General features: G+C 48.5%; 1 protein-coding gene across 6 annotated transcripts in view; it reads right to left on the reverse strand.

Moving 5' to 3' along the window:
- The window catches only part of Fam53b (family with sequence similarity 53 member B), a 120,036-nt gene that overhangs the window by 70,670 nt on the left and 34,301 nt on the right, over positions 1-15,065 (reverse strand). Inside the window, exon 1 of one of the 6 annotated variants that reach the window (XM_026781564.1) lies at positions 7,445-7,487. The exons of the other annotated variants lie outside the window; for them this stretch is intronic. The gene's annotated coding sequence lies outside the window, so the exon portion shown is untranslated. Of the gene's footprint in view, positions 1-7,444; positions 7,488-15,065 lie in introns of those variants that run through there. 6 annotated transcript variants of the gene reach the window in all.

The raw sequence follows: 15,065 nt of genomic DNA on the forward strand, positions 1-15,065 counted from the left end.
TGGCCAGCAAGACCTCAAGGTGAGAGACCCAGGGCTACAACCAGGGCACCACAGCTGCCAACTCATCTCCCTGAGCATCAGATACCCCAAGCAGGTGTCTCACTTAATCTCCTTACATTCTTATGAAGAAACACTGCTGTGTAACGCTGTTTTCCATAAGGGCAGATCAAGGCTAGAAGAACATAAACCCAACCATCTGCCAGCACCACACAGCTAACAGGACAAGGCCGGCACTCAAACCCAGGCCTCTTCCTTGGGTACTTCCCTCCCTTGTGTACATGTATTTTCTCCTCTACCTCTCCTTTGATACAGGGTCTTATGCAATAGTTCACGACGGCCTGAAACTCATGTTGTTGCCTAGGCTGGCCTCAAACTGATGGCAACCCTCCCACCCCAGTCTCTCAAGTGCTGGAACTAGAAGTGTGCACTACCAGAGTTAGCACGGGCCTCTCTCTGATACCACAGGGACAGGGACAGCTTTGCTCTTTCACACAGTCCTTCCTAACAGGAAACTGTCTTGCTTTTGTTCTGCACACTTCAGTGAGGTTTTGCACCCTTGAATGCAGCCATGTGATAGCACTTGCAGGCCAGGCACTTGATTTAAAAGGATAAAAAGCGCACAGTGCACATCTGAGGCAGAAGTGCATGCTAAATGAGTTAACACACACAGAGTTCTGCAAACTTCACAGTTCCCTGTGCATCTTAGAAAGACGGCAAGAGTTTATTGAGGGAAGGTGTCCCTGATCCACTTTGAAAGGCTATCCCTTAAAAAGGAACTAACCACACTAGAAATGGCCAAGACAATTAAACTTTTCCTCCGTTTATCATCTTTGTTCAGCCTATGTGGGTGGTACGCATAGCTACATCTCAGTGTCTTAAAAACAGAACTCTGAACGAAACCTAAGTGTGGACTTGGCCACAGACACTGATTTTCCTGACAGTCCTTAGTGTCCCACTTCCCCTCTCGCTAAGCAAAGGAAGAAGGAGGGGACAGCAAGACCACAAGGTCTCTGTGAAAGTCTCATGCACGTTTAAACTTGCATGACAAGTCATCTGGAGACAGGATCTAGAAACAAACTTAGAAACATCTGGAGGAGTGCACGTCTCCACAATCACGCCATCTTCTATCAAATTCCGTTCAGAACTCAGACGCGTGAGCAGAGCTGAGGCAGCCAAGTCCTGCAGGCCTGCTTCCTAGCTGCCAGGAGAAGGGAGCTGCATCCACAGGGGGCTTCTCCTTCCTGATGGTCTAACTAAAGAACCTGTATTTGAAGGATGAGCGTGAAAAGCTGCTTAGGAACTTCATCCAGAGTGTTATCTTCCAAACCCAGACGACATTGGAAAGAAGCTGCAATTCCAACCTGAGAAAGGCGCTGGGAATGTGCAGCTTCACCACAGCTCGCATTTCAGCTAGGCCCAGACATGAAGGATGTGCTCAGAACCAAATCCTGACTTAAGAAAATCCCACAATAGAAAAGCAAGGAAATGCGCGCGCGCGCGCGTGTGTGTGTGTGTGTGTGTGTGTGTGTGTGTGTGTGTGTGTCCATACTTTCTCTACTGCTCTCCATCTTATTCTTTGAGACAAGGTCTCTCACTGAACCTGAAACTTAGCTCTTTGGCAAACTCCAGGGATCCTCTTGTCTCTCCCTCTCCAGTGTTGGGATTATAGATACACACTCGACCATGCTCGGCTTTTTACCTGAGTGTTGGGGATCTGAACTTGGGTCTTTATGCATTCTTGTACAGCAAGCATTTTACTGGCTGTGGCATTCTCCCAGTTCACAAACATATATTTTCAAAACTATGTTCCAAATTCTTCTTCATGTCTATCTGCAGAAATGGACTGACACAGAGTCTGCCTTTCAACCCAGAAGGAATAAAATATTAGCCAGAGGAGCCATGCTAGGTGCTGTACTGACTGTAAACCCAATGTCCCTACAGAAAGGAGGTGTGGTCATGCCATCGCCAGAGTAGGAAAGAGGTTCAGGCCCAAGGTTATCCAGTCGTGACACAAAATACACAGCCTCAACTTATATCTGCTAAATTCCAAAGGTTGACATATCTATGAGCCCCTGGGCTAAGAGAGCAAAGTACCTGCCTTGTAAGCTTGGAAAACTGAGTGCAATTCCCAGAACTTATGTGGAAAGAAAAACAAACAAACAACCCCACCCCACAAAAGTACATTTTTGCATATAATCCCAGCTCTAGGGAAGCAGAGGCAGGAGGATCTCTGAGGCACACTGGCCAGTCAGCCTAGCCTGCTTGGCAAGTTCAGATCATTGAGAGAAACCCTGTCTTAAAACACACAGAGAAACAGACATACACACCATGCCTTGAATTCCAGCACTTGGGATGCAGACACAGATGTATCTCTGTGAGTCCGAGGCCAGCCTAGCCTACAAAGCGAGTTCCAGGACAGCCAGGGCTGTTACACAAAGAAACTCTGTTTCGAAAAACCAAACACATACCCCCCCCACCACACATACACTCACAATTCCTATCTATGTACCCATGCACACACGTTTACATGCACATGTACAAACACGCACACTGCTCTAACACTGAAGCAGTGCATGTGTCTCCTGGATGCAGCTCTTCTTAAGCAATCTAGGGCAAGCACCAGTCTTCTGGAATTAGGTTGGAACATGGCGCAGGTCACACTGCAGGCTGCAGGCAGGGACAAGTGAGGGCGGTCTTGAAGGTGAAGGGGGGGATAAAAAGTCATCACTTTCCACATTTATCTGCATAGCTAAGCTAAGTACACCCAGAAGGCTACACATCATCTGAGAAACTTGGTACTTCCAGCCATGGAGGGACCACGTTGCTTATCACTACTCTAGCCAGCATCTGTGCTCATCCACCTTCCCAGTTTCCCCTGGGTCTCTGTCTCCCATTGTATACCCACGAGGGCACACCCTACCCTGCTCCTGCCTCAGTGATCCTCAACCTCAGTGCTAAACCACACAGCAGGAGCCTCATCAATGACTATCTGTTAATCCAGCATCAAAGCTGAGGAACGGCTGGAAAGTGGTCTTTCCAAGCTCAGTCTAAGGTCAGCCATCTGGTTCTGGACAAGCTATACTCTGTTGTTAATACAATACAAAGCATAGAAACTCTGTGTTCTAGTGCCTTCAGGTGTAAGATTAAGAAATAATGTCCTATCTGGCAGGAGCACAAAAATATCCCTAGATCTACTAAAACCCTCAGCAAATTTCCCAGAGAGTAGACACTTATACTAAATGCCTGCAAACTGGTTAAAAATAAAATAAAAAAAAAAAAAATCCTGCCACCACACTGTTAATGCTGGGCACTCAAGGGATGAGAAGTATTTTCTTTTCTTTTCTTTTCTTTTTTTTTTTTTTTTCGAGACAGGGTTTCTCTGTGGCTTTGGAGCCTGTCCTGGAACTAGCTCTGTAGACCAGGCTGGTCTTGAACTCACAGAGATCCGCCTGCCTCTGCCTCCTGAGTGCTGGGATTAAAGGCGTGCGCCACCATCGCCCGGCGAGAAGTATTTTCTTATGCAATCATAAAGCACCCGTCACTCTTATATGGAGAAGGCCTCCTCACCCTGACTCCTGTCCCTGCTTCAGAATAAGGCATGTCTTAGGAGGTGATCTCTTGAATCACTGGGGTGAATGCACGTTCCCTAGCCCAGAATTTTAGTAATCAAAGTCCACTGGAGTCTCGCACTTGGGGAAGGACTTGTAGTTACAGTGCATAGCAAGAAAGGGGCCTGACATCTGCCCTAGTTCCCCCTGATTCTCTCTGGGTCTGGATGGGAGGAAACAAAACACAATAGTAGGTTGAACTGCTAAACCAACCCACGACTGTTTTCTAGTGTCCCCATCACCCTCCCAGTGTCACAGAGATGTTTCTGTTCTTCCTAAGCTAACATTTCAAGAGAAGGGACAGAAATGACATTATTCCGAGACAGAAGTGCTGTGACGGAGAGCAGAACAAATCTGCACATGGGAACAAGAGGGTCCATTTTGTGACTTGACACTTAAGGTGACGACATGCATGACTTGTCAAGAGCCTTGTTTCCCAATGAGAAATAACAGAGAGATGGGTTCCTAGGTGCACTCCCGCAGATCTCGTCACCAGCCACTGTGAGGGAGCCTGCTGCAGACTAGAGTTTGCTAAAAAACCGAAAGGGAAGGACACAGGAACAGGACACAGGGAGTTGGTACTTACTAAAAGCACAGAGCTAAACAGCACTTTCTCTTCCAAGCCAGGATGAAGAGCGGAATGGGAGACGAGGACGGTGGTAGGACAGCCAGGGGCCTAGGATAAGCTACAGCAATGCTAAGCCACTTAGCCTAATACAATCACGACATGCTCGTCAGCACGCCTATTTACATTACATTGAATTTAATCCACCCATGATTTAAAGAAGAGATGAGGGGTTTAAAAAAAATTAAAGACAAAACTAAAAATGGAGAAGTTCAAACAAGAGGCAGTGTGGACTGTGCGGGCAGAATGGGGCTTGGGAAGTGTGGATTCTGGCCCTAAGCAGTGCCACTGGCCGGCAACGCCTTATCTGCGGTACATATCAGCTATGTGGCTCTCTGCCTCTTTGAGCCTCAGTTTCCTTACCGGGCTCATGCACATGGGGACCCCACGTTGGTCCCGGAACAATTAGTATACTGGGCTGTGTTAAGTCCCACCATCCTAGTAGCACTCAGAGCTGATAGGCAGTGTTCAAGGCCCCAGGAAGCTGAGCAATAGCAAAAGTCAAATCGTCATTGGTACCACAGGGCTCAAAATGTGACGTTCCCCCAGAGGTGCAAGGGGGTAGGGGGCCAAATCTATGTTCAGATCTTCTTGAAAGCACAGGTGGAGGGGCTGGCAGCCCCTCTCCTGCACACCAGTGGGTGGGGATGGCAATGTTTGTGAGAGTGTATTTTCAAAGCTCAGTCTCTCGGCACACAAGAGCACACGAGCATATTTTGGTGAAGGTAACAGTATTCTAAATTGTAAGAGTTTCTTGGGAGGGGAACAAATTCACCATTGGCCAGTTCTGACACTTGTCAGGACAATAATTCCCTTCTCTTCCTTTATAAAACTTTATTTTTTTAAAAAAGTGGCATGTGTATCTACATGTATGTGCACATGAATGTGTGACAGGCAGGTGTATGCATGCCATGATATGTGTGGAGGGCAGACAGCAACTGTGAATGTTGGTCTTCACCTGCGCCCTGCTTTCTCTTATTGTTCCAACTCTAAGACAGCTGGCACACAAGCTTCTAGGGATTCTCCCATCTCACCTTGGGAGCACCAGGATGAAGAGGTACACTACTGTGCTGGTGTTCTGTGGCTCTCAAGATCTCAGCTCCTCATATTTGTATGGCAAGCTTGTTACCCACTCAGCCGTCTCCCCAGCCCAGGAAATGCTTATGAGGCATAGGGAGGGTTCTTCTGCAACAATGTGTTCTCCCTCCTGCAGGCCAACCCACCCCAGCCCAAGGTGCAACGCAGCTTTCTTAACAGTATGGCTTCAGTGATCTGGCAAGCAAAGAAAAGCATTCCTACTGGCCCTGTGCTTGCAGAAGCCCCAAGGCTGAGGCACCAAAAGGAGATAGCTTCTTAACCACTGTCACTCAGGACACAGCCAGGATGGCAGCGATCTTTATCACTGAGGTTAGTGGCTCCAACATAGCATCCTTATCCAAAACAGAATCACACCAGAACACTGGAGGTGATATAAAAGGCAGACATATGAGCACTGCAGAAACCACTATAGACATGAAGGTCACCAGCTTTCCCATCTGCCACCCACACACAGAACATATCCTGACTTCGGCTCACACTTCAAGACTTCCCCTTCCTGATCTGGTGGCGTCATACCCAATCTATTTTGCAGAGGTGGTGTAGAAATTAATCAGAGGAACCAATCACACTTGAGCTTTCTGTCTTTTCTCCTTTACCCTATATCACTGCAAGATCTATGACATCTTCAAGTTCAAGAACTCCATCAGCTGCCAAAACGACATTTGAGAGTCTAAGAGCTGCCCAGCAGGTCTGTCTATGACAAACACACAAGAACCAGTAAACTAGTAGACTTCTCCAGTTAGACTGCCAGAGCCATCCATCTGGTCCCCATGGTGGGGAGGGCTCGCAAGGACAGGATCAGCTACAGGGAACCCACTCCCACATCGGTTGCAGCATCACAGAGGGGAAACCTCTATGTACAACAGCAGCCATCTGTCAGCAGACAGACCAAAATAGCACCAGACTCTTTCATCTTTAGACAGAGACTCCCAACTCAGGGTTTCACTAAGTCCTAATTCCAAACTCAGTCCAGGTATTTGGTTTATTGAACAGGCCATGGAATTAATAGGAGAAATATGAAGAAGCAGCTGCTCACTGGGTCTTGATCTCCCTTTTTATGTTTGGCAGGATGTGGGGTCAGGAGGAAGGACAGGTATTTCATTTGTAAGTTCTTCTCCACTTCCTTCTACACCAAGTGTCCAGGAAAGGAAGAGAGTATAGACCGCGGGGGGCAGGGGGAGGGGGGATGTCAGCTCCAGGCTAGAGGGGAAACAGCCTAGCTCTAACTGGGAAGCTATATAGCCTCTTCCAAGTCCCAAGCCAATCTCTGCATAGTTCTAGAGATTCAAGGGACCCCGAAAGAGTTAACCAAAGTCCCAAAGATGAGCACATCATCGTCCTCATAAAAAATGGCCTATGTTCCAGAAATTCGTTCTCCTGTTTGTCCAAAACATACCCTAAAGTGCTTGACACACCGCCAAGCGCGCCAGCTGCTGCTGCAGTTATCATGGTGTTGTCGTCATGCCCCAGCGGCACCATCTGAACCAGGCTTGGGTGCAGATGTCCTTGCTCTCAGGAAGCCCACTCACTGCGTCAGCAGCAAAGCTCACTGCGGGCGCTGAGCACTCCACCTCCGCACACCTCCCGAAACAAGTGGCACAGATACACAGCCATATGGAAGAGGACAGTTGTACAAACCACCAACACTGGCAGCCCAGACCATGAGCCAGGCTTGGGAGGTGTTTCACGCTCTCAGACTTAAAAATAATGACAGGGGTTGGAGAGATGGCTCGCTGGTTAAGAGCATTTACTGTTCTTGCAGAAGACCCAGGTTTGGGTCCTGGAACCCACACAGTAGCTCATAACCTTTAACTCCAGTTCCAAGGGATCCAACATGGTTTTCTGGCCTTCAAGGGCTCTTTGCATATCCACGGTACATATAAACTCATTTGGCTCAAAACATTTACATACAAATGATAAATCTTTTAAATCATAATAACAACAGAGTTAACTACGAATAAGATCAGAACAGATGAAATTTAACAGGCACAGATAGGTCAAGCCCAGCGCTTGCTCACAAAAAAAACGCTCAATCAAGAACAAGTAAATTAAAGTCCTGGAAAATCTATGTGGTCAGTAATCATCATCAATTCATTTGGCCAAGCTTACTTACCAAGGGAGTATTCTGAGTGTGCTAGGATTACAGTAAGGTAGAAGACACAGTCATCCAGAACCACATTCTCTGCTTCCAAAGAAATGAGAATTAGTAATGGTTGATGCAGGTAACTAAAAAGCAAAACAGAATGCATCAAGAGGGAAGGTATACAAATGCCTTCCACCAAAGGATGAAGGCCTGAGTCTGAGCCCTTAGAACACACGTGAAGAGCTGGGGGCAGGCGAAGGTTTGTAACCTCAGCTCTGGTGAGACAGGGAAAACAGATCCCTGCGGCTCACTGGCCAGCCAGCCGGCCTAACTGGCAAGCTCCAGGTCCCAGTGCGGGCTGGAGGCCTGAGTTTGATCCCCAACATCTGGTTAAAGAGATGAACACAGGCCGGGTGGTGGTGGCGGCACACTCCTTTAATCCCAGAACTTGGGAGGCTGAGGTAGGTGGATCTCTGTGAGTTCGAGGCCAGCCTGGTCTACAGAGCGAGTTCCAGGACCAGCCAGGGCTACATAGAGAAACCCTATCTTGAAAAAACAAACAAGCAAACAAAAAACAAAGCTGAACATAGTGGTGTGCACTTGTAATCCCGGCCATGAAGAGACAGAATCCAGTGGATTCTTGTGGTTCGCTGCCCAGTATAGCCAAACCAGTGAGCTCCAAAACTCAAGGCAATACCTTGCCTCAAAAAACAAAGTTGAGCCGGGCGGTGGTGGCGCACGCCTTCAGGTGGATCTCTGTGAGTTCGAGACCAGCCTGGTCTACAGAGCTAGTTCCAGGACAGGCTCCAAAAACCACAGAGAAACCCTGTCTTGAAAAAAAAAAAAACAAAGTTGATGAGACACGAGGAGCAATATCCAAGTTTGACCCCTGGCCTTCTCACACACACACACACACACATACACACACACACACACACACAAACACATTTTAGTAAAATAATTTTTAAAAAGAGAAAGTGCATGCTTAAAAATAAATAGTGGAACAAAACTGGGCTCTCTGAGGTCCAGAACCTTGCGCCACAGTGCTGTAAGGATTACAAAGTCTTCCTGGGTTGTTCCCTCCCACGCCCTTATGTGTTCTCTGCCTGTGCAGGTCCTTGTTCACTTCACTTATTAACAAACTGACAAACACGTACTACAGCTGTGATGTTCATGTGGCACAAACCTATCAAGTGCCCAGAAGGAGCGTCTGCCTACACGAAGTCCCGCAGGGCAGGGCTGGAGGAGCCAGGCTGGAGCAGCCCGGCTGGCCTGGTCATGCCTGTCACTGGGTGTGGCCTAAGGGTCATAGTCAGCACAGAAGTCTTGGAGCAATACTGACCACACCCCTGGGTAAGCCTTATTCTCTAAGAGCCCACATAGAGGCCTGGGCCCCTTTGCAAAGAAATCACAGATAGAGGCAGCTAAGGAACAAAACTGCTTCTTCCAAAACTCGATGGAACTCAACTGGCACAATAAGGAGAAGGCCCCATTTGGGATGCACTGGGGGATAATGTGCCAGTATCCAAATCCCATTCTGCTGCTACCCTTCCTGCTGTCCCTCTGCACCACAGAAGCCTGGGGTGCCTATCCACCTGTCCTTCAGACAGTCCTACTCATGTGCAAAGTACTCAGGCCACGTGGTAGAGCCAGGCCGGGCAGTACCCTGACCACCTAACCAGAGGGGCAGCTTAAACAAGCGCAGAGGCATTCACTCCAAGCACCAAGTGCAGTCTGCAAAGGGTTACGAGAGCACAGTTTGCTCAACAGAACACCTTCCTAAAAGCACCACGTCAAAAGGGGGGAATCAGAAGAATGGGTACAGCAGCTCCCTCTTGGGAGAAACTGGAGACTACTAATGGACAGAAGCCTCTCACGGAATATAAAAGAACTAACGTCGGCTATCCGCGGGAAGGCCAACTGGGGATCCAGGAACAGGACACTCTCCAAGGATTGCCCTTTAACGCATCGATCTGTGCAAAAATACACAACATTTTTAGAAACTAACATAAATAAAATATAGGGGCTGAGGAGATGACTTAGGAAAGTGTTTGGCATGCAAGCGTGAGGCCCTGAGTTCAGAACCTGAACACCTATGTAAAAACTAGAGCACTGCAGTGTGTTTGCACCTTAGCACAGCGCCAGAGGAGCGCAAAGAAGGCAGAGGAAGCTGCCTTCATCCGGGGCTTGCTGGCCAGACAGGCTGTGACTCCAAACACATGCAGAGATGCAGATGATAACATATTTACAGAATAGCTTGCACGAGGAGGGACTAGCTCTGGGAAGTTAACAAGAAAATGGGCACAGTTAGGGGTTCGGGAGGAGTGGAAGAACGCTTTTCATGGCTGAGTTGGTGCTATGTACATACTATGCCTGTCACTTAAAACACAGAAAGTCCTTATAGTCCCTAAATATTCTTTACTATCTCGTGCCTTGAGACTTTCACTAACTGGCTGGCTGAGGCTTGTTCACACTCCAACTAGCCTCTTGGACTCCAGACTAACCAACCATCTTCAAGCTCACACATCCAACTATAGGAAGCCCCCTCTACCCTGAGCCAGGCCCTCGCTGGGTTTCACTCTGTGTTTCAACCACAGTTATCTATCATCACCATGGGCAGGGAGCTTCTAGAAGGCACGACCCCACTTTTAGTAGGTCCCATCCCGGTACCTGGCAGGCACGGCTACTCAGAAGATGTCTGCTGAGAGGAGAGAAGCAGAGAGGCAGAGCCTAGTGTGATGGTGCCTGCCTGTGGATCTGAGCCCTTGGGAAGCTGCAGCAGGAGGAACGCTAGGAGTTGGAGGGCCGCTTGGGCTCCACAGCACAGCCTGGTTTGGTTTTGTGATTTTAGAATGGTGAACCCCACACTCACCACACCTTGTCAAGTCTCAGCTTAGCTGTCAAAAGGTGCTGAGATGTCACTTGCTTGCGGAGTTTCCCACATTATCAAAATGATGCTAACACTAATTCAAAGCCTTGAACCACCTCATTCACAAAGGACCAAGCTTGACACCCAGGCACCACAGCCGAGTAGGTTAGAATGCCCACTGGCGAGCTAAACACCCCTCCCCGAAACCCCATGGGCCTTCCACAATGCAACAGAGTCTAGGGCTTCTAGAGCCAGAAGCCTGCTCAAACCCAGCCACAGAGCAAGCCTAGAGCACAGAGCCCCACCCCAAAGCTGTTTCTTGTGTTCAGCTGCTTTTAGAAGAAGCTGGCTAACAGCAGGGCAGAGGTGAGGCAGTGCTTCTAGGCTAGCCCTGGGCCAGGCAGAGCCTGCACAGCCCAGGTCTTTGTAGGAACTCCACTGGGGAGAACAGAGAGCCAGGGGGCAGAGCTGCCCCCAGGGAGCCGAGCAGGCATGTGCTGCTGCATTTTGGGTGACTCCAACTGAACAGGAAGACCCTGCACACACCCTTCCTATGTTTCCTCCATCCATCATTATTTCCTCCTGGCACCAGAGTCCTGTCCGAAACCCAACAACCCTCGCTGAGCTGTGTTAGGGACCTAATGTTTGCACACGACAACCATAGGCATGCGAGATACCACAAGATGAATGTCCAACACAGAAAAATGAAGAGAGGAAAAGAGCTGGGATTTCCTGGAGAGGGTGGCATGAATGTTGGGCTGTAACAGATGGATAGGACTTCAACAGTCAGAGCTGGGCTTGGAGGCTGCGAAGAGGAAGTCACTAAGTAACTGTCTGACACTCCATCCAGAAAGCTGCAGGGAGGCTGGGAGTTGAGGGCTCTCTCTTAGCTTTAGGCAGGGAGGGCACATACCAGCAGCCCTCATGAGGCCCAGAGGGAGGTGTCTGCTTCACAGGGTGGCCACGGAGCTGCCCACTCTCATTACTCTGTCTTGTTCCAACTTGCAGAGTCTGCCCACCAGACCCTAGCTCGCTTGCTTCTTCTGTAGACTTCCAGACAAGTGACCTGAGCTACAGGCTGTAGTGTACTCAACCAAGCACAGTCAGATGACCCAAGGGATCCTGGGAGTGTCCCCAAAACTCACCAACTCACACAATAGCTACATAAGGGTTCAAAGCTGCAAAACAGCTATTTCCATCTTCTAGTCCAACAATTCCGTGCTGACCCACACGGCTCACCCAGAACTCCACAGACAATACCACAATTGTGTTCTCCCCTGGGGAAGGAGACCGGCTACAAAGAGCCCCATGTGAGAACATCATGATGGTCTCAGACTCCACAGCTATAAATATGTGCTCAAGCCATGTGCAGGGCACGCGCTCCCCACGTGCTCTTATAGCTATGAAAGCACAAGGGCCCATGTGCCACAGCTGCTGGGAGCTAGAAGCTGAGGGCAGGGCTTGGGGCAGCAGAGGGGAGTCATTCCAACTACGACTAACCTAGCATCTCCCAGCTCGGAAGGAAGGAAGCAAGCAAGCAAGCAAGCAAACAAAACTGAACAAGATGGCTCAGAGAATAAGGCACTTACCACACAATACTGGTGGCCTGAGTTCAATTCCCAGAACCCACATAAGGTGAAAGGAGAATCAACTCCATAAAGTAATTCTCTAACTTCCACAAGAATGTTGTGGTACATACACACACACAAACACAAACACACACAAATAATAACTGAGAAGAGATTGCAGAGCTGGCAAAGTGACTCCTGGCTGCCTACTAACCAGTTCATCCCTTTCAGAGTACACAAGGCTAGCCATGATTTCAAACGTATTCCAGACAAAGATGATGGGACTAATCTCAGCAAGCACTAAATCTCCCAGTCACCCGGTTGGTATTGCATGGTCTCAAACACATTCTTGGCTCTAGACCTCCATTTTCCAGTCATTACAGGGTTCTTTCACTTCCAGAAGCCTGGGTAAGAGAAGAAGGGCTGAAGCAGTTGATTCTTGCCACTGCAGTTCCCACTACTACATGGGGTCCCTGAGTTTGGGCCACCTAGGACAATAAAGGCTCAACACAGACTGACAGCAGTTGTGGCGAATCCTGAGTGTTAATCCAATGCTTGTTAGTCCTGTCAGTCACTCAAACACAGTCTTCCTTGCTGAGGATAGCTAAAATAAATCTCTGAGAAGCCAAGGCTTCAAACGCAAACTCCCTCTGGTCATCTCCTTTGGCATCCAGGGTCCCCATGAGGAAAGTGAGGGGACAGGAATGGACAGTGGGTGATGTATATAAGAGAGAACCACCTCACACAAAGCAGGCCGGTGAGAACCCACAGGCCAGCCTGCACCCTTGTGGTAAACACGGACCTTGGCACCTACTATAACAGCATGGTCCCAAAGTGTCATCTCCAGGTCAACAGCAGCAATAACAGCATCACCTGAGAGCTCCTTAGAAACAGGACCAAAGGCATCAGAAAGACTCGCCTGTGGCCAGCAGTCACCATTCAACTAGATCCAGTCCTAGAACCCAAGCAACTGGGATGTCAGTTTACAAAAGAGAAAGCCGGGATCCAAAGAGGCCAGTAATGGGCAGGAGGCCTACAGTCCACCCAGAACCTCCTCTGGGCCAGGGCCTGAGGCAAAAAGATTCCCAACCAAGTCCATAATGCACTCAAGGACAACTCTGGCATTGCCAGGGTCTTTAAGCTTTGACTCCAGAGACTTAGTCTAGCAAACCAAGGGACAGGCGAGCCCTGAAACTTAGGATGTGCTGACTAGCGTGGAAGGTGACCCAGATAGGAATACCAAGTTTCCACTGAAACAGGGCAGGCAAGAAGGGCTCTCAGTCAATGTGGCGTGTGCCATACACATCTTAATTCAGCTGCAAATCAAGGTTGGCACTGGGAAGCCCAAAGAATCTGCAGAGTATCTGTCACCAGAGGAAGAAATAACAGTGACAAAAGAGTGGCTGCTATCTATCAGATATGTGGGAGAATGCGGAAAGAAAAATCTCCATTTTTTTAGTTAAAAATCTTATTAATTTATCATATTAATCTTATAAGTTTTGGTGTTTTGCCTACATGTATATCTGTGCACTGTGTGCATACAGAGCCCAGGAAGGTAAGAAGCAGGCATCAGATGCCCTGGAACTGGAGTTACAGATGGTTGTAAGCTGTCATGTGGGTGCTCGGAATCAAACCCTGATCCTCTAGAAGAGGAGTCAGTGCTCTTAACCACTGAGCCATCTGTCCAGCCCAAAAAGTTCTGGATTCCACTTGTTTGTTTTGTTTAGGTTTCTGAAACAAGGTTTCTCTCTGCAGCCCTGACTGTCCTGGAACTCACTATGTAGACCAGGCTGGCCTCGAACTCAAGAGATCTGCCTGCCTCTGCCTCCAGAGTGTGCCAATCTCCCCAGGCCTGCTCCATCCCTAAATATGCACTGTCGTTGGGCAGTCTTCACTCCCACTAGTTTCACTGAACCTCTGCTGAGAAGCACACACTAGAAGACTCTGCGAGGCATGCTTAGTTTAGCCTCAGCAGTCCTTTACGACCAGCAGAAATGAGTTTCTTTTTACATGGCAGTTAGACAGTCAAGAGAAGGTACAGATAAAAATCTTTACTTTAGTAAGAATCTTGCAGCGGCTGTGAAGATCATGACGGTACTTTTCAGACGGGGAAGATTAAATGGGTAAAGCACCTGGAGGGACTTTAGGAGGGGAAGGAACAAAAAGAATCCCTGGGTTAGCCAGGCATGGTGGTGCACACCTTTAATACAGAGCAGGCAGATCTCTAAGTTCGAGACCAGCCTGGTCTACAGAGTGACTTCCAGGATAGCTAGAGTTGTTACATAGAGAAACCCTGTCTCACGGGGAAAAAAAAACCCTCCTAGGTTGGCCTCATGAAGTGACCCAGAGAGACCACAGAGCTGACGAGTCCCAGGCTAAGCTTGGCTGTTGAAACGCAGAGGACAACTGTGGACTTAGAAACAGTTACCTTGGGAACACACAATCCCTGCATTCCCACCCACTGGGGCATTTCCTTGCAGGTGGAACAGTTAGGATTGTGTTGGCAATGGCCCTGAGCACGGGAAAGAACAATCTGCTGGGCATTTCACAAGCCATAGCTAACCCAGCACCAAATAACCTGATGAGAAAAGCAGCAAATCTGTCTTCTGAATGCCTTGACCACGCCAAGACCTCAGACTCGGATGCTGTGTGGGGCCGCCCAGGGGACAGACGAAGAACTCGGAGCTGGTTGCACTGGGTGGGAACAACACTGCACCCAGAGGGCGTGCCTATCAACAGTGGAGAGCTTTAGTACACATGAATGCTGCGCAGCTCTGAGGGGAGAGAACAGACGATATCAAGAACCGAGCTTATGGAGAGGTTGTGGGGAAAAGGGAACCCTCCTGCATTGCTGGTGGGAATGCAAGCTGGTACAACCCCTTTGGATGTCAGTGTGGCGATTTCTCAGAAAATTAGGAAACAACCTTCCTCAAGTCCCAATAATACCACTTTTGGGTATATATCCAAAGGATGCTCAATCGTGCCACAAGGACATGTGCTCAACCATGTTCATAGCAGCTTTGTTTGTCATAGCCAGAACCTGGAAAAACCTAAATACCCCTCAATCGAAGACTGGATAAGAAAAATGTGGTACATTTACACAATGGAGTACTATACAGCAGGAAAAAAACAACATCTTGAATTTTGCAGGAAAATGGATGGAACTAGAAAACATTATTTTGAGTGAGGTAACCTAGACACAGAAAGACAGTTA

This window comes from Microtus ochrogaster, chromosome 8, assembly GCF_000317375.1.
Source record: "Microtus ochrogaster isolate Prairie Vole_2 chromosome 8, MicOch1.0, whole genome shotgun sequence".
Classification (NCBI taxonomy): Eukaryota; Metazoa; Chordata; class Mammalia; order Rodentia; family Cricetidae; genus Microtus; species Microtus ochrogaster.